General features: G+C 33.0%; 1 protein-coding gene and 1 non-coding gene across 2 annotated transcripts in view; one reads left to right on the top strand and one right to left on the bottom strand.

Annotated features, from left to right (window-relative positions):
* Pde8 (phosphodiesterase 8) overlaps positions 1–18,972 on the top strand; it is a gene marked incomplete at its 5' end in the record, with an annotated part of 219,937 nt that overhangs the window by 68,451 nt on the left and 132,514 nt on the right. The window lies entirely within an intron of this gene.
* On the bottom strand, positions 16,734–16,895 carry LOC148280213 (U1 spliceosomal RNA). Its single transcript, XR_015822670.1, has one exon. It is a non-coding gene; the product is annotated as a U1 spliceosomal RNA (small nuclear RNA).

Below are 18,972 nucleotides of genomic sequence, written 5' to 3'. Positions count from 1 at the left end.
GGAAATCTTTTATAACTCTCTTGTCATCGGTCGATTCGTATAAACTAGTGTCGCCGTTCAAAGTAGTTCGTTTTTATTAAAATATTTTTTTCTTACATTTTCAAGAAACTTTGCCTTACAATTTTATGGTCTAATTTTTACCGCGCTTAAAAAAACATTTTTCATGTACAATTTCCCGTAGGGCTGAACTTACTCGTTGAGAATAGATATCTTAATTCTCGGTCATTATACACATTAAGGCAATATGTCTTATGCGTCTGTTCCAATATAAAGACTATTAAAATGTGGAATTTCAATTAAAATCGTCTTGTGCGACGTGTCGCATCGCGTCGTCACAAGATCGTGTTGTCAATTGTGAAACTTCCTGTTATCCGTCATGGCGCCGAAAACATCTACGTGCTGCGCAATTTTCAATCCCGGAAATTGCCCCGTTTGAAACAGCAAATAAAATGACATAAGGATTATTGTACAAAAAACTGCACAAGGGCTGGCGCAAGATCTTGTACCATTTGCTAACCGATAAAATAAAAGCTTTACAGTCTGGTAGCGGCGGTAGATATCTTCATAATCGCCAGAATAAATACAATTTTGTTTGAACACCCAAAAGTAGTGAGGTAGTTAAGCCTTAAAAAAGGAGAATAAAAAAAGTAACGTGGTGTTTTTGTTAATAACTTTGTAATTAGGTACTCAATGCTTATAAAGCCAAAATGCATTGCAAAATATGTATTCTGATTATCGTAGGCAACTGAAATAGCTCAAAATTAGACAGCGGAGAGACTATCACTCCCTCTCACTTCTGTTCAATGTACTTCATAGTCCTAACGCTCCTATATACCTGCGTGAAAAATTTCAACGCCTATCAGTTCATGGTTTACCTCTTCGTTCTAATTCTAAAGGCACTCTCTTAATACCCATCCACAATTCCTCTTTCTTCTCTAACTCATATAGTGTCCATGCGGCTCGACTGTGGAATCATCTCCCATCCACCATCAAAGATGTTACTACATTATCCCTGTTTAAATCACGTCTGAAGAAACATCTCCTTTCTCTTCCTTAATCTTTCCTCCTTTCCTCTTTCTTTCCCATTGAGTAATAGTTTTGATTGAGGGTTATTTATTACGTTTATTTCTATTTTAATATATCTTTAGCTTTTTTTTTTTTTTCAATTGAATATGTTCTGTAACTTGAATTATAAAAATAAAACTTTTATTTTATCGGTTGGTTGGAAGAAATTGCCATTAGGCAATAAACCCGCCAATGTACAAATAATATTATGTACAAAAAGTTAAATAAATAAATATATAGATTCGCTCCCTAGTTGGAGCATATGGTGTCCACCAGGCCTCTCTGTATCTCTCGCTACTTTGCATCCTCCCAAGTCTAATTCTACCAAGTAATTTTAACACGAGCTATCGACGAACACCCAGCATTATACAATGCACAATAAAAAGTTTATTTTTTTGCTTCACATTATTCTTCAGTCTTCTATCCTCCACTTTTGCTAGATATTTTCTTTTTCTTCTTTTCTTTTCTGCTTCCGTTTTTTTGGTCGGTTGCTACATGCAGCCAATTTTTATACCCCACAGCACAATCGTCTAACCATCTTTTAGGCGGTCTTCAGACGCCTCTCTTATTCTCCCGAGGTCTCTAACTTAAAATAAATTAGGTTTATCTTATTGGGTCTTCAGTCTTGCTACGCGATCCATGATATCCACTAATCTGGGTCTGTTCTGCTTTATTTTTCACATATTAAATGATTGAATACAATTAGCTTGATTAATAAATAAATGACAGGGTTATACGTGTTTAGCTAACAAACATAATATAATATGTATACAAGTTACTGGATGGTTCATCCACTATCTCAAAGCATATCCATTTACTTAGAGACACGTGAATATTTAAAGAGAAAACCACCACGCGATACATAATGTATGTAGAAGGTATTAATGCGTCTAATGAGCACGGCGGTTGAAAAATTGAAAGGCCTTTTCAGGTCCAATAATGCCAGCAAACTGTGTGGAAAACAGTAAATGAATGTTTATTTACATTTGATGACTCAGCCGATTCGTTTGAGCCAAGAGTCTCCAATCTATGGCCTGCGGGCCGAAACTGGCCCCCGGGTGAGCCTTGGATCTGGCCCGCTATGGGTCCCGCTACGCTGACCGATTTTCAACAAATCGTTATACCCTTAGATTGATAATGCTTTGTTTTAGTGTACTAAACGCAACGTTTCTCTATTATTCACCTGGTTTCCTACAATGACTCTAATTAATGGCATTGATTTTTTTATATTTTTATATGGGAGTTGCATTATTTTTTTACTTCCTTTTACTTACTTGGTACTTATTATCTAGATATATATCTATCTAGATAATAAGTACCAAGACGTTGGTGACTCATTGCATGTTAAGTTTAGTGCATACAGGACGGCCCTTCTCCTGTATTTCACGGGTAGGAGAAGCTAGTACCTAATAACTCTAGATAACATTATTCTTATCATTTTTCCTATCATTTTCTTATCAAAATTGTTTAAATATCTTTATTACGGTTCTTTTCCTCTTTTTTATTTTCTTTTCTTGATTTTATTTATAAGTACAAACTATTTATCTTCATCAATTTTTTTAATATCAATATGGATTTTTATGTATATTCTACTTATTTACCTAAATAGTAGTTTTGAATAATAGTACATATAATATTTTTTTTATCGTGTGATGTTATTCAAAATTTAATTTCTTTGTATTGCTTTCTTAGTTTTTTTTCTATGAATATTTTTAAAACTGGTAATATAATTTTTAAACTGTATCTTTTTTTGACTCCTTGATTTGTAAATAACGGTTAAGTATTCATTTGTTTTTAATACTATATTTTTACGTATAATTCCACTTACATGTATGTATTTTATTGTACATGTAACTTATATGTAAAAAGCACTAAGTGCCGTTTATTTCAATATTTATTTTTTTAAACTCAAGTGGATTTTTCTGCATTTATTTCATCTTTAAATTTAGCTAAAAATGTCGGGAGCAGGAAAGATATTCTAATATGGGCCGATCGGGAACTTCTCAGCATTTGTTCATGTGGAGAGGAAACAACTTAAAACTCTTCATGAGAATCCGGCCTGTTGACAACAGTCAAACAAGTCTTCCGTTCCACTAGAAGAGTGTTCGGCATTTTGTTCCCTACTTAGGTTTATTTTACCAATTGGCTGCACTTATTTTATCATGTATGACACACCTCTCTTGTGAGCTCTTAATTACTCATCACCGATGGGATGTCGCAAAGATCTTCACCCAGGCTTCTGCATCGCGCCTCCAGCTGTTGTCTTTGAAAGCTGAAAAAGGGGCAATGCATCAACAGGTGAGGGACATCTTGAGGAGTTTTATCGTCGCATGGGCAGCTGTCGATCTCAGAGAGCTTGAAGCAATGCAGGTAGCTCATGAACCCACTGTGACCCGTGAGAATCTGGGTGAGCTCGTAGCCAGCTGTCTGCATTCTCCTGAAATCATAGGCATGGAAAATTGCATGGAAAAACATTTTAGTAATACTTCCGGTAGGTTCACTCAAATAACGATCGTTCCAGAGTTGAAGGGTCCTACTTCTTATTTTCATTTTGGCAAAGCTGAGCGGGATGCTGTTAGTAATCTTGGCGCGTCACATTCTGTGTAGTATTGTAAACTTTAAATCTTTGAATCCGTGTTGTGGTACCGTGGCTAGTCAGTGTGTGAGGTTCATGGTCCATAATCGATGACACACATGTGCTAAAACGTTTTACCTGAAATAGTGTGATGACCGAAGAAACCAATGTCATCATTTTCTGTAGAATCCAATATCACATTTAATGCAACTCTATCAGTATTGAACATGAAATCGGGATCATCGTTCTGCAGTACATTCACATCGTCCCTACCATAAAGAAATGAACTACAAAGGAACGTCGCCTAATAAGAGACCTCAGGGCGTGGCAACGCCAGTCAGTTGGCCCAACAAGTTCAGTTCAGTCAGTCAGTCCAGCTCGACGACGTCACGCAGTACGTAGTTAAAGTGCAGTCTCTTCAATCCATAATCGCCGCTACACAACCAAGTGCAGTATCTTATTCGCCATGTAATAAATACGCATTAAACACCAACCTCGTGTCTTCTCTGTCAATCTCTAACTGGGGTAGGAACTCCAATCCTCAACAACCTATGTTTACAAGTGTTGCGGACTCACGAATCAGAGGTCCGAGGTTCAAACCCCACTCTACCTCTACTTGATTTCTTTTTTCTAATTGTGAGCTATTTACAACTCATTAAAAATGGCCACCAAAATTAAAATATTCGGGTTAATTATAAGAACACTAATATTATTTTTTTTAAACTCTGATCAAAAGAGGTCCGAACCACGATCTACCGTGATATCTTGATTCCTATTTTTACCACGATTATTCACTAGTTTAAGGTGGCTCCTAGATAAAAACATTAAGGTACTAATTGGGTTTACAAATATTGATTTTAAACATGTACTCATATTTTGTATTTAAAAACAAAACAGTAAACCAAAAAGCTTGAAGACCCCTGGTTCAAATGAACTTTTTATAGGGCGTTTATGTGTTAAATATTATATTAACCCTACGTGGACCGCAATATATCACGCTAATGGACACGCGAATCTTACGTGCTGATAATATAATTTCGAAATGATTCAATTTAGTTTTCTCTTTTTCCTATTAAATTGTTGAAATTGACTTTCCCTTTAATCATTTTTTTTTGTAAAAGAAATATTGACGTTCTTTTAATTTACCAAAATACTTCAATTTAGGTGGCCATTTTCAAGTTGTAAATAACTCACTATTAGAAAATGGAAATCAAGTAGGGTATAGTGGGGTTCGAACCTCAGACCTCTGATCCGTGAGTCCGCAACACTAGCCATGGAATCACAACCCGATTCGGTTAATTTTTACTCGGTTTTTTATAACTTTCAAAGGGCTTTTACATGTTTTTGTTATTATTACATAAGTGGGTATAGTGCGTTTTAAAGTTTTATACTGAGGAAAGATGAGGAAAAATTTGACTCGAAAATAACATGGTTGATTTAAAATTGCATTTGTATAAAATGACGCGTCTAGATTTCACGTTGTTACAACTTACCGTTCCTGAGGATTTCCTGTGGCGGACAAACATACAAACAAACGTTCGACCGCAGAGTACTCTTTTTTCAGTTTTATAATATAGATATCTTAATACATTGTTTTGTTTGAAATAATACTGGTCGGCATTTTTTTTATAGCCCTGACACCATTCCTGCGGATTCTTATGTAAAATCTGCCATTTTTTGGGGGAGTCTCCTTTATTTTTATCACTTTTTGATAACAATATTACGGCCATTAATTTGATAATTTTTGGTGTAAATTTAAAATCCATGTTTTAGGACTTTACTCTAGCCTATTAGGAGGAATGTTCAAGCTAAAATAATCCTTTTTATCCTCCAAATTGTTGAAAAGTCATAAAATATGTGAAAGGGGAGTGTCCACCGAAAACGGAGGTGACGGGGGAAAACTGGTACTCATATTCGGATTTAAGAGATCATTTTACGTAAGAATCAGCAGAAATGGTGTAAGAGCCGATTTCCATACAAGCAAATGTAATAATATAATATATTTAAATCTAATATATAATATATTTAAATCTGCCATATTTTTTTATGGCAGATTTAAAAGCTGTTATTAGTTTTTATTTGTATTATAACTACGCACAATCTTCGCGAATGTTTTATTTTAAAACAATAAATTTTGAAAGGTATTTAAGTAGTTCCTAAATTTCTCCCGAGGTCAATTATTTTGGCTCGTGGAAATAAATTAATTTTAGCTAATCAGGGGAAGACAATTTTGTTTTTCTTTCGTAAAATTAGTTATGCTAAATCTTTCTCAAGGGGAACAATGATGTTGTTTGTTTTTGGAAATGGTATTTATTCCTTCTCGTTTAAGAAATACATTTTTTTTTTGACATCTTTGACGGAATTTACGCAGTACTCCGCATTTTGACGGAGAGCTTTTAGAATATTGATTGGGTCCAAAATAAAAAGGTCTTTTATTTACCAATGTGGAGGACACCATTTGTGGTGAAGATCACTCATTAGCGATCGGCTAATTATCGACTCTACTACTTTCTCCGTAGGTAGGTCTATAAGCGTGTATACATTACGCGCAGATGATTTTAGTCATTAGCTACAGGCTAAAATGTGGTGTAGGAAGTCGGTCAAAATCTTACATTCAACATCTCACGTGCGGCTATGAATAAAATCATAGCCTCACAAACATCACAAACTTTCTTCTTAACAAATTATGGTTTTAAATATGCTCATGGCAAAGCTTATCATTTTGCCAAAAACCGCACGTAAATCGGTCCGGTAGTTATTCATTCTATCAAAGACACACATACAAACATTGCCTTTTATATAATTGGATATATATTTTTTTTAAACAATTTTCTGTTTTTAAATTATTAAAAATAATATGGGGGGTCGGGAGGTTTGTCCCGTGCCCAGGTAAATATTTTACATTATTTTGAAACATGTCCTAAATACGTATTAAACGTTATTAATATGTGTTACCTACATTAAAATCCCTCACGGACCGCGAGAACCATTACACGTGTCAGCCATGTGTCGATTTACATATTATTACGAAAGCTTTATTAGGTTGTTGGACTGTGTTTTTCTGCGGATTAGATAAAATGATTGAATACCACTAGGTGGACATTATTCAACCTTCGCTTTGTGTATTGGTTATTAACGAAAATAATGTACAACAAATGTTTATGGTTACGTGTTTTATTTAAATAGTTTTTCATTTGGATGATTCCTTGTACAAGCATTATTGTACTTAGTATTTCATTGTAGTAATTAACAAACATAATGCACGATTCTATTTTATAGTTTTCCATTTTACCGAAACACGCTTTACGTAATTTTTGTGTAAAATTCGGGTTATTAAGAGGACATCACCCAGGCGTGGGAATTTTTTTTTTCAACATAGTTCCAAGACTACTAACACATACAATCGCAATTTTTGAACACACGCTGTTTCGCGTTACACCGAGGGTCGCATTAAATTATTTCTGGCAAATGAATTATTTCTATCTAAAATGAAATTGGATAACCCTAATCATTTAAATACTTACCTTCGAAATTTAAATTCAATGCTCGTTCTATATCGAGTTTTGAAATTTAATTACAAGAGTATTTTTCAAAATAGATTTAGTTAATAATTTACTGGTTTTCAATGTTCCTGTTATAACATCCTATTTCTATTTAAGCACATAGAGATTTTTATGTAACAACGCATTTTTCATTTTAATACGCAAAGCACGATAATATTTTATTGGTTTAGATTTTCACTAAACTCGCATTACTTAACCTTAGTGTAAATTTCGGGTTATTAACAAAAATAATGCACTATAGTATTTTATGGTTTTATATTTTCACTAAACACGCATTACTTAACCTTTGTGTAAATTTGGGGTTATTTACAAAAATAATGCACGATAGTATTTTATGGTTTTATATTTTCACTAAACTCGCATTACTTAACCTTTGTGTAAATTTCGGGTTATTAACAAAAATAATGCACTATAGTATTTTATGGTTTTATATTTTCACTAAATACGCATTACTTAACCTTTGTGTAAATTTCGGGTTATTAACAAAAATAATGCACTTTAAAATTTTATGGTTTAAAATTTCACTAAGCTCGCATTACTTAACCTTTGTGTAAATTTGGGGTTATTTACAAAAATAATGCACGATAGTATTTTATGGTTTTATATTTTCACTAAACACGCATTACTTAACCTTTGTGTACATTTCGGGTTATTAAAAAAAAATGGACGATAATATTTTATGATTTCATATATTTTCCCGATACACGCATTATTTAATAATTGCGTTTTGTTTTATTTATTATCAACCTTGCAACTTACAAGAAACAAAATGATATATTAACGCAGATTTTAGAATACCATTCCAGTGGCCTATGCACCGCCGATAGTGATGAATTTACATTTTTTTCTTAGTATCGTCGATGCTTTAAATATTTTTATGCCTTTCTATACCCGCTTGCACCGATTATAAAGAATAATAGGGCTCGGAAAAGGGAGTGCAATGGTGTGCCATAGAATTGCAACTAGGGGTTCTCTATCGATTTTATGCTTCGCGCGCGCAATATACGTACAACACGAGGGGTTAAAAATACTCCGACATATTTTTCAATTTCAATTTCAATTCATTTATTTAAATATAACATTTATATTACAAACATTTATTCAATACGTACATATTATAAAAAAGAAAAAAAATACATGAAAGGGGCTCATGTCAAAGTAGTAGGAGAATCCTGCTCCGGGAAACCCCTTCGGATACATGGAACAGATCAACATCCAGAGCAATGTTGTTCAGCATAGCGGTAGCCCTTCCAACAGGCATAACCATAGGCAAGTTGGTCCAGTATATCGGAATATAAAACAATCTATGCTGACGCTGTCTTAGGTAATTATCAGGAACATACAAACCAATGCTCATCATAATCTCAGAATTATCGATCACACTGCGCAAGAATCGATAAAAATGTGTAGTCAAATACACATTCCTTCTAGTCTCTAAACTGTTGTAGTCAAGCATACTCTGAAGAAACTCGGTCGGGTAGATCCAAGGAAAATACCCGCACTCCCTCATGAAGAGATATCTCAGAAACTTCTTTTGGATTTTCTCTATCATAAGAGAGTACTTCATTATTTCTTGAAAATGTTATTTTCCTTATATTTAATTTCAAATTTACTTCGTCCCATGAAGATCCCCTTATAGTGAATACGGCATATGAAATTATATCACCATTCATATTCTGTGTATTGAAAATATCATTAACATTTATTATAATAAATATAATAGGTCCAATAACTGTTCCTTGAGGTATTTGGCGGCCTCCGTGGTGTAGTGGTCAAGACGCTTGACTCACGCACGGAAGGTTCCGGGTTCGATTCCCGGTGAGAACACAAAAATTTAAAATGTGATTTTTCTGAAGCCTGGGTGCTCCGTGATGTAATTCACCACTGTAATTAGGCCTCCTGGTCTGTTGTGGTGCAAAAAAAAATAAAAAAATGTTTAAAAATAAAAAAAAACCCAAAATCTAAACAGATCTTTTTTTTACTAAAAGTAGCATTAAGTTTCACTACCTGTTGACTTTCTTTTAAGTAACTTTAAAACCAAGATATAACATTTCCGAAAATACCAATTTCAATTAATTTACTAATTAGTTTATCATGAGATATACTATCAAATCTTTTCTTAATTCAATAAAAATACCTAAACAATTATCACCATCGTCTAGACTTTTCTATAAATGAGCGAAGTTAATTTAGCTACAGTATATTGTGTGCTTGTATTTTATTTTAAACCATACCGATGTAAAATGAGTATATTGTTTTTCTGAAGGAAATTTGTAAGTTGTTTTTTAACAGATTTTATTTTGCTATATTAGAGGTAAGGAATATACCTAGGTCGATAATTAGTAACTTTTTTGCATCTCCACATATATATTAAAACCATATCACTCTGCCTTTGCAAACAGACCCCATCATCTCATGCACGCACGCTGATTATTACGACTGTTGACTTGTCCATCCTACAGTATTTGATGGATTTGGTCAAGCCATGTATTTTTAAATTTTCTGCACCCATCGACATTCGGATCGTCAATCAGTTTTAATATCCGCGTAATACGCGCCTAAAAGTCAATGCTTACGTCTGTAGGAGTGAATTTAGAATGAAGAAAATGAGTTTAGCACAAGAAAAATATCTCATCGCTAAAATGAAAATGTGACGGGACAATTTTGTTTATTTGAATAACGCGTCACAAATGTATGTATTTTCATTCGTCAAACGAATAAAAAACTCAATTCAGTTTTTTCCCCAAATTGATGATTTGAAAATATGTAAATCTGCTCGACTGAATTTTTTTCCGCCCTGGGATTTTTCGACATTCTTTTAAATATTTTTTTTAAAATTACATCTTCCTGTCAATTAGGTACAACGTTTTAAAACTGTCGTTTTTAAACAAAAAAATATTTATCAGGGATGGATAACATTTTAGAAATGGAAATATCAAAGGTTTCAGCTATTTAACTTTACGAAAATCAACAGGTGGAGGAATTGAAGAAATATGGATGTTAAAACATAGGCAAACTGGTGAATGTTACACATTGTGGATTTGAAACTGTTTGAATTGCTTTGGATGACAGCACAGATGCCTCTGATACAGCACAATTAGCAATATTTATCAGAGGAGTTGACGTTGACTTCATTATCACAGAAGAATTATTAGCTCTTCAACAGTTAAAGAGAACAACTACTGGTGAAGATATATTTGAAGCTGTCAACAAAGTTTTATTTAATCTAATATTACTTTATTATGTTTGACAATTTGTTCCGGCCGTTGACTCGGAAATAGAATGATAATTTGGCCCCAGACCTAGGAAAAGTTGCCTATGCCAGCCCTAAACGGTAGGAAGGAGGGTGAGATTTGTCGAATATCATTTTCAAAAAAAATACTCGTAAATAAAAACAAACTCGCTCTAACAAATATTTACTTCTCTTATTTCAATTGCATCACCCTAAAAAAACACTCGATGTAATGTTATTACGCCTTTCGATTGATTAATTAAGTAAGCATTTTCCCTTTGATTACTCGATTAGCCAGGGAACTCTCTCTCGACCTTATTATTTTATCTTTCGTTTTCAACGTAACAATGTTCCTTAAGAATGGATACCATTACTCAAATAGATGAGAAATTTATCAATTTCGTGAAAACAACAAATCTGTAGCGAAAAAATGTTATTCTTAGCCCGAAGGACTATGTATCAGATAGAATAAATTCTAATTTTCTTACATGAAATTTTATTTAGTTAATGAACACACAACACTTTATTTATTTATTATATATATACGGCCCAAGCCAATTACAACAGTTACATGAAGAAACATAAATGCAAGAAACTGAACAAAAATAACATAAAACTATTTAGCAAAGACAAACAAGGGCATAACAATAATTGTATACAATATATTCGAAAAAACGAAAGACCTAAAACGTTGAGCTAAACCATGCCAATCCAACTTTATCCCACACTGTTTAGTCGCGAAGAGATCTACGGAAAGCCGGAAGATCTATCCCAAAAAATTCCAAGTCGTGTGATTAATTGACTAATCTACACATTCTGGACATTGGGGCATAAAAACCAAAGTTGCTCTTAGAAGATTTTATAAATAGCAGATTTTGACTTCTGGTGACACGGTTGGGAACATGAAAAGAAATTGATTGCAACAAAGATGGGACATCACTTAAAGCATCAAGTATTTTGAAAATGCATATAAGGTCCATGTCAGTTCTACGTCTCTCCAATGAAGATAGATTAAGATATTGCTCTATTTCAAAATAGGAATAATTACCCCTTTGTAATCCAAGCAACCATGCCACTTTTCTTAGAAACGGTGTTGGACAGACTCGATATGGTCAATATGAGTCCTGTAGAATGGAGACCAAATAGAAGAAGCATATTCTAGATGGGGTCAAACTAGTGAGCAATAAAGAGTTTTGATAGTATTAATATTTTTGATGTCCGCCGTCACTCTATTGATAAAACCGAGAAGTTTGAGAGATTTAAATAGGTGCGAAGGTTTTCACGGTCACTGTTATCAATATTATGTATCTTTTTTGGGTGATACCGTGGATGTTTTGAGAGATTTGTTTACAATATTATCAATGTGTTCACGATAGGAGAGTTTACAATCTAAAGTAATGCCAAGATCTTTTATTGACAAAACCATTGAAAAGGAAGTATTTTTTAGTTCGTAGTTGAATTGTATAGGTTTTTTTCGTCGCAAGAAAGATATTATTTTACATTTGTCAATGTTAAGTTGAAGACAATTGATGTCGCACCATTAATTTAAACAATTAATATCATGTTGAAAAAGAAGAAAATCATTGGGAAATTCAATCAGTTTAAGTACCTTGTTGTCATCAGCAAAAAGCCAGAATTTTGTATTTCGAAAAACATTGATAATATCATTTATAAACATATTAAATAATAATGGAGCAAGGTGGGCTCCTTGAGGTACTCCAGAAGTAACAGTGATTGGAGAAGACAAGGAATTATTAATTTGAATCAACTGTTTTCTTTCACTTAGGTAAGACCCGAAAAATGATAATAAAGGATCTCTTATACCAATGGCTTGTAATTTAGCCAGAAGAATTGTGTGATTGACTTTACCGAAAGCTTTAGAAAAGTCTGTATAAAGCACATCAGTCTGAAGATTGTCTTCGAGAGCACAAGTAATAGCAGAAGTATAAGCAAGCAGATTGGTTGTAGTGGATTTGGCAGATCGAAATCTATGTTGTTGATCTATCAACACATTTTCGAATACAGGTGTTATTTTTTTTGTTATAATAGATTCAAATATTTTCGGAACAATAGATAACATTGATATGGGTCTATAATTTTTCACATCAAACTTGTCACCTGACTTAAAAATTGGCCTGATATATGAAGTTTTCCAAGAATCAGGAAATGTGCCACAGGAAAGAGACATATTAAACAGTGTGCAAATGGGCGAGGACAGTATAAATTTGCATCCATTTAACAACAGTTCAGGAATACCATCAGGACCAATACATTTTTTCCTGCCTAATCTTTTTTAACAATAAAATACTTCACCAATAGATATTTCACACTTACTAAGATCTACGGTATCTATATAATTTAGAATATAATAATATAATTTATATATATATAGAATTCCCATTGGGACAGGCAAACTATAATGTTTTTTTAAGATATATGTATTCAAGATTGTCATTAAAAGTCACAAACACTTAAATACAGTACTCCCGTTATCATTCGGCCCTTTTTTTACATATCTATTTGGACCCCTGTATTCAGTACTTACGTGTCATGTACAAGGCTAAGGTACTCGGAAAAATCGTTTTTGTTTGTCTTGGAAATGGGATGTTCGATCACTGATTTTGGTTTATTACCTTTATGAGTCCAATCACCATTGTTGCAAAGTTCAAGAACAATGGCGCGTGATAACTACTTTTAACTACAGTGTGGATATCTGTTAAGGATATTCCATCTTTTCTGCATTCTGCGTCAAGATTATGGCGTTGTAAACTGAAAAATGGGCACTGAAATAACAGATGTTCGATACTCTGTGAAAAAATATCATCGCATGGACAATAGTCATCATTCCTTAATTTAAACATGTATAGATAACTTCTCATAGCTCCGTGTCCGGTAAAAATCCGACATTTTACTTCCCTGGCCCTTCCAGCAATCCGGCGTTTTTATACAAGCCTAAAAAGCGTGTAGCTCAGTAATTTCGAGTATGAATTGGAGACAAGTAACTGCTTGTCGCGGATCGGTAAAATTTCTGTTTTTTTTTAAAAAAAAACATTAAAACAAAATTATACATAGTACATAATGTTTTCCTTTTCCATTACAATGAATTTCTATCTAGGTACCCCTAGAGAGTTAAGTCCATCCGGGTCCTAAAGCATTTGAATATTTTCAAAATATTGTTACCAAATTTATATTTATCTGTAGACACGGAAAAAAATCTGGATAAGTAAATATGGACGTCACAATTACATATTCTACTTGATTTTGCATTTCTAATGTTAATTTTTATTTTTCCTAATTTGAATACAACTTAACTAACTGAATACAGGAGACAACAAAAATATCATAAATCAGTAATTTTATTTGAAACTTTATTATTTTTTTTAAACCAAATATTTTGTTTTTGGAGTACACGTGAATAAGTATTTTATTTAAACAAATGAAAACTGCTGTATTTCTGACCACCTACTTACTTACGCTGTTTACCAAGGAATGTGACCTTTTTGAAAACCACGTTATTCGACCAATACGTTTTATTTTATTTATTTATTTTACAGAAACAAACAGTCAACAATGATATAATAACATTTTTTAAAAATGGTTTAAAGACAGAGCAGCGAAGTTTCGAAATAAAAATCATACATTTTCAATTGTTGTAAACAAAAGGGTGTGTTTATGTGTATTTGTATGAAAGTAAGTATAGAGGTGTGTTTGTGTGTATTTGTGTGGGAGTAAGTGTTCGGGTGTGGGTAAGCGTGAGCGTCATCAAATAGCAAGTGGGAGCGTATTGCAGCCAGAAAGAATGAGTCTTAATTTATTTTTTAATTAATTAAGTGGAATGTTAAATACATCAATAGATGAAAAAAAAGCAATTTGAGCAAGAACGATAGAGGAAAGAGTGATGTGCATAGTTAGTGCTACAGACTGGCAGATGGAATAAATACCTATTTCTTGTCACGCTGAAGGGGACATTAAGATTAAATTTGGAGAGTAGGTTAAAAGAGTACACATTATTATTTAATAGCATAATTCAGATATGGTGCGTCTATTTTCAAGGCTAAAAAATTCATTTTCTTTAGCAGATTGGCTGTAAGTGCAAAGGGTTTTATTGTTTTTATAATCTAGGTATTTACAAAATTTCCGTTGAACATTTTCAATCCTTTCAATGTTCGTTATGTGTTGTGGGATCCACACAACGGATGCAAACTACAAGTTACTGCGTACAAAGGTGTTGTATAAAGTCTTCAATGTATTTGGTGTTTTAAAGAGTTTAGAAATTCTTCAAATGAAGCCCAGCTTTTGTTTTTTAAAATTTATTTATTTGGTTTATCGACAGAGATAGATACTATTTTATACGGAAAAAAATACTCAATCTCCAATACAGAAAAATATTAGTTCCTTTGTATTCAAATTAAGGGGACGATATGGTTAAATAAATCGGTTTGATTATGTTTAACTAAACTATGCAGCAAGTAATTAAATAATGATTATTACAATTCTGACTATTTTAAAGAAACTTTCTGGTTTTAATGTTTTTTCCTGAAAACGAAGTTTTTAAACGAAATGTAATGTCATTTTCAAGGCAATTTTTCCTGTCGTTTTTATGTAATTAAACCGAGAAGATTAATAAATTCCGTGCCGCGTAGATATGAAATTTAAATTAATGTTGAATTTAATACGGCAATTACTCGACAATTAATATTCCTTCAATTTAGAAATTTCAAGATTAGCATCAGGACTCTTAAATGAATTTTGAATTTGACATTATTGTAAAAATTGGTTTGTTAAGGATGCAGTCGAAGAGCAATTTTACGAATAAAATTAAAATAATAACAAAATACATGTTATGTTATTTAGGGTGAAATGTAATTATCTTCGTAATGTAAAAAAATAAGAAATTTAAGAAAATTCAGTCATTTTAATTTTGTTAGCAAACAATACATATTCCTTAAGGTATTATATTCCGAAATAACGCTATGTACGTTATTCATTATAACAAGGATACTTCCTTTTTTTCGTAATGTAAAGAAAATATAATCTAACAGTGTTAATACAATTACAAATTCACAACTGATCGAAAACGTAAATATAAAATTTAAGAGAGTTGGATTTTCGTGACTCGTTTTTAAATTCTGACAAAAATTATTAATATTATTTCTCTGGAGAGAATTAAAATTGAATAGTGAACACTTGCGCGGGCAGATAGTAGTAAGGGTCAACACGTATTGCAAGGAAATTTTAACGACTTTCAAACTTTTCGACTTGTTGTTTTGCATTATCACTTCATTAGCTTAACCTACGAAGAAGGCAATAAGACCCGAATCAGCATATGAAAGCTTATATTGGAAGAAATCAGACAAAAAAAGTACATTTTGCATTATCAGTTAAACAGCAACATTAGATGGGCAGGGTCTCTGATAAGAAGAATAATTATATTGAAGTTTGTATAGCGTACGTCCGAAGACTGCAGATATAACTGGGTGATTCTAAGGATTTTTAGATGGTTCTGGATCCTATAAAATACAATTTATCACAAACCAAGCGATAAGGACAGTGGTGAATATCTACAGTATGTAAAAACATTTTTTTTTAGCCCCATAAACGAGGAAGAAAATATGGTAATACGTTTGCATGAAGCAAAGTCAGATCGCATATCGTCTTAATTATTAATGTCGTCTATTTTTTTCCGATTTTACAATAGGATATTTTCACAAATCGAGAATGTTTATTGCGAAATTTGCGATTCTAAATACATCATCTATCAAAATATAAAAAAAAAGTTTTAATTCAAACTTCATAATTCTTCATTTTTATGAATATATTGTATATAATTATTGTTTTGCCCTTGTTTGTCTTTGCTAAATAGTTCTATGTTCTTTTTGTTCAGTTTCTTGCATTTATGTTTCTTCATGCAACTGTTGTAATTGGCTTAGGCCGTGTATATAATAAATAAATAAATTTTGGGTTTAAAAACATGTATATACATACAAAACTTCTCAAAGGTGGCGTTACGTCAGTTCGACGTCGCACGTCATGTCCGCCGAGTGCGCTTCTAACTAACATTGCGTACAAGTATGACACAATAACGGTATATGTGCCGTTTGTCCTAAAGGGCACGAAACCTCTCGTTTCCAGGTAATTCAAACCACGCATATTTTAAGCCATTGAAAATAACTTGGATTTTACGCGTCGCGTCGGTTTTTTATTGATACCGTAATTTAATTGCTAACATCTCAAAGGGACCTTAACGAATCAATCGACGACCGTGCTTGTTTTTATTAATTTCTCAATAAGTTTAAATGCGGGACAGCGCGTACGCAGTCCCGACTACCAAAAATTACGCGCCCGAGTTATCCGCATTAGGGATAATCGCAAGGGTCAGCCCAACCGCAGTGCAATGGAAGAGCCTCGCCCTGGGGGAACCGCCTTGTTGATCACGGTGTCCCCTACGCCAGGTAAGTATGCTTGTAGCCGGTATTTCCCGACCATACATTGACAGATCAGCGTCTTTCGCTAGTGCGCTGCGAACGATTTTAGCGCCACCTAGCGCTAAAAATATATTTTTAAAATGTGCGCATGCATGGTGTATGGATGACACAGATATTATAGTATTAGATTTTTTTGGTATTCAATAACTGAACACTAACGCGGGACGACAATCTAATTGCGTAATATGACAAAACCAAAGTTTAAATATATGTTGATAATGTAGCCACAATTTTGCCCTTAAAACAGTTTTATTTAATATCCTGACTAATTTTACTATGAATTAATATTTTAGCTGTTTTGGATGGATAACTGTTATGACATAACAGTTTCATTTTTTTTACCACCTATACTGAATGCGCTACTCGCCAGATAGATGGACGCTCGAATATGGCTTTTTTGCTGGTTCACAGAATTTGGCATTGCTTTGCGTTATCTTCATTTACTTTACCACCGAACCCCAATACAAATTAATGTAATTATCTACCTTGGACTGGGCTTCTTCCAACCTTAATGTTCGAACTTCTCTCTCGCAGCAGGTTCTATCACATCCTGTAGTTAGATCGGCACTTGTCGGTTTTTTTTATTATAAATTCACACGTTACAACACAGTGAATTTGAATGACTTATTGATGGCTGAAATAAATCATTAGCGATCGTGCTGGGAATATCAAATCGCATGAATATCCGTTGAAGGTTAAGTTCTTATTGAGCAGGAGAGAAAAAATGTACCCACAGTAGGATAACTACAACATTTTTACCAAGGCTCAGTAGGTAGCAATGAATTTAACATGGCAACCTAGGAAATGTGTAACATGTACTATAAACATAGTACGTGTGGCGCAACCATATGCAATATATAGATATACAGTATTGTACAGATCTTAAGAACTTTGTTCCTTGGCATTTTTTAAACGTATGGTAGTCGTGTTCTAAACTGACGATCTAAATATTTTTGGTTTAGCTCTACGTTGTTTTTCCTTAATTATTTTTTTGCGTTTTGCCCGTGCCTATTGTGATTTTTTATTTATTAGAAAAACCTCAATCAAATAGTCACAAAATAAAAAGTATCTTATAAAAGGGTTGATACGACCGACCCGACGGTTTGTAAGTTAAGATGTCGCCTTAAGATATCTTGGACGACTGGCGTCGGCCTCAGCATGACGTAATGATGAAAAGAAATGTCGTTTATCGACTTATTTAATCTCGATGTCGACATATCAACCTTGTCAGGTCCATGCGAAAGTTAAGAATCTACAACACGGCAATCTTACAGGAGATAAACAAACTACTTTTCTACTTCCTTCATAGTTTGTCAATATTTCTAAATTACTACACAAATTAAATAAGTGTGAAAAGATAAATAGCTTGAATCCAGATCGTTTAAGTGCGAGGGGATTTTTTAACAAGCACTAGATTAAAATATTCACAATAAACCCGTTTGAGACATCACTATCGAAACGAGGTTCGATTTTTTACAGTACTTAAATATTTTTTTACACCCTCATTTTGTGACAGTTCAGGATATTTTTCATTATTGGCATCACTAATATGACTCTGTTAGTTATTATTTTACGCGCAAACGAAGCAGATAAATTAATTGAATTATATAAAATCCATGTTTTAAAAAAAAAGCATTTTTCTCAGAATTATAAATTTCATATTACCATGAATATTACTAATTTCGTGTAATGTGCCATGATAACATATCTATTTAATTGAACTGCAATAATATAGTATATTTATATGATGAAGAAAAACACTATTTTATGAAAACATAGTTTACTTACTTCTATTCTGGCATCTCCAAACATCAAGATAACGCTTTATTGACTATTTTTTTACTGTTGGTATTTAGAAAATCTATTAATATTACGAATTTGAACACCTAGTACTTAGAGGCTAAAAGACGTAGCAAGCTCCTAAAATGCGAAAAAAATATTAATAGTAAGCTTTCACAATAATAATTGTTTTTATTACATTTATTACAAAGTGGTCCTCCATTTGCTCATCAAAAATCAAGCGTAAAAACATATTGTTTTATTTATATTATT

This window comes from Micrasema longulum, unplaced genomic scaffold (genome assembly GCF_059751315.1).
Source record: "Micrasema longulum isolate JH-2025_06_02 unplaced genomic scaffold, ASM5975131v1 h1tg000607l, whole genome shotgun sequence".
NCBI classification, from domain to species: domain Eukaryota; kingdom Metazoa; phylum Arthropoda; class Insecta; order Trichoptera; family Brachycentridae; genus Micrasema; species Micrasema longulum.
Note: the sequence above shows the minus strand (reverse complement) of the source record. Positions and strands in the feature narration are given on the sequence as shown.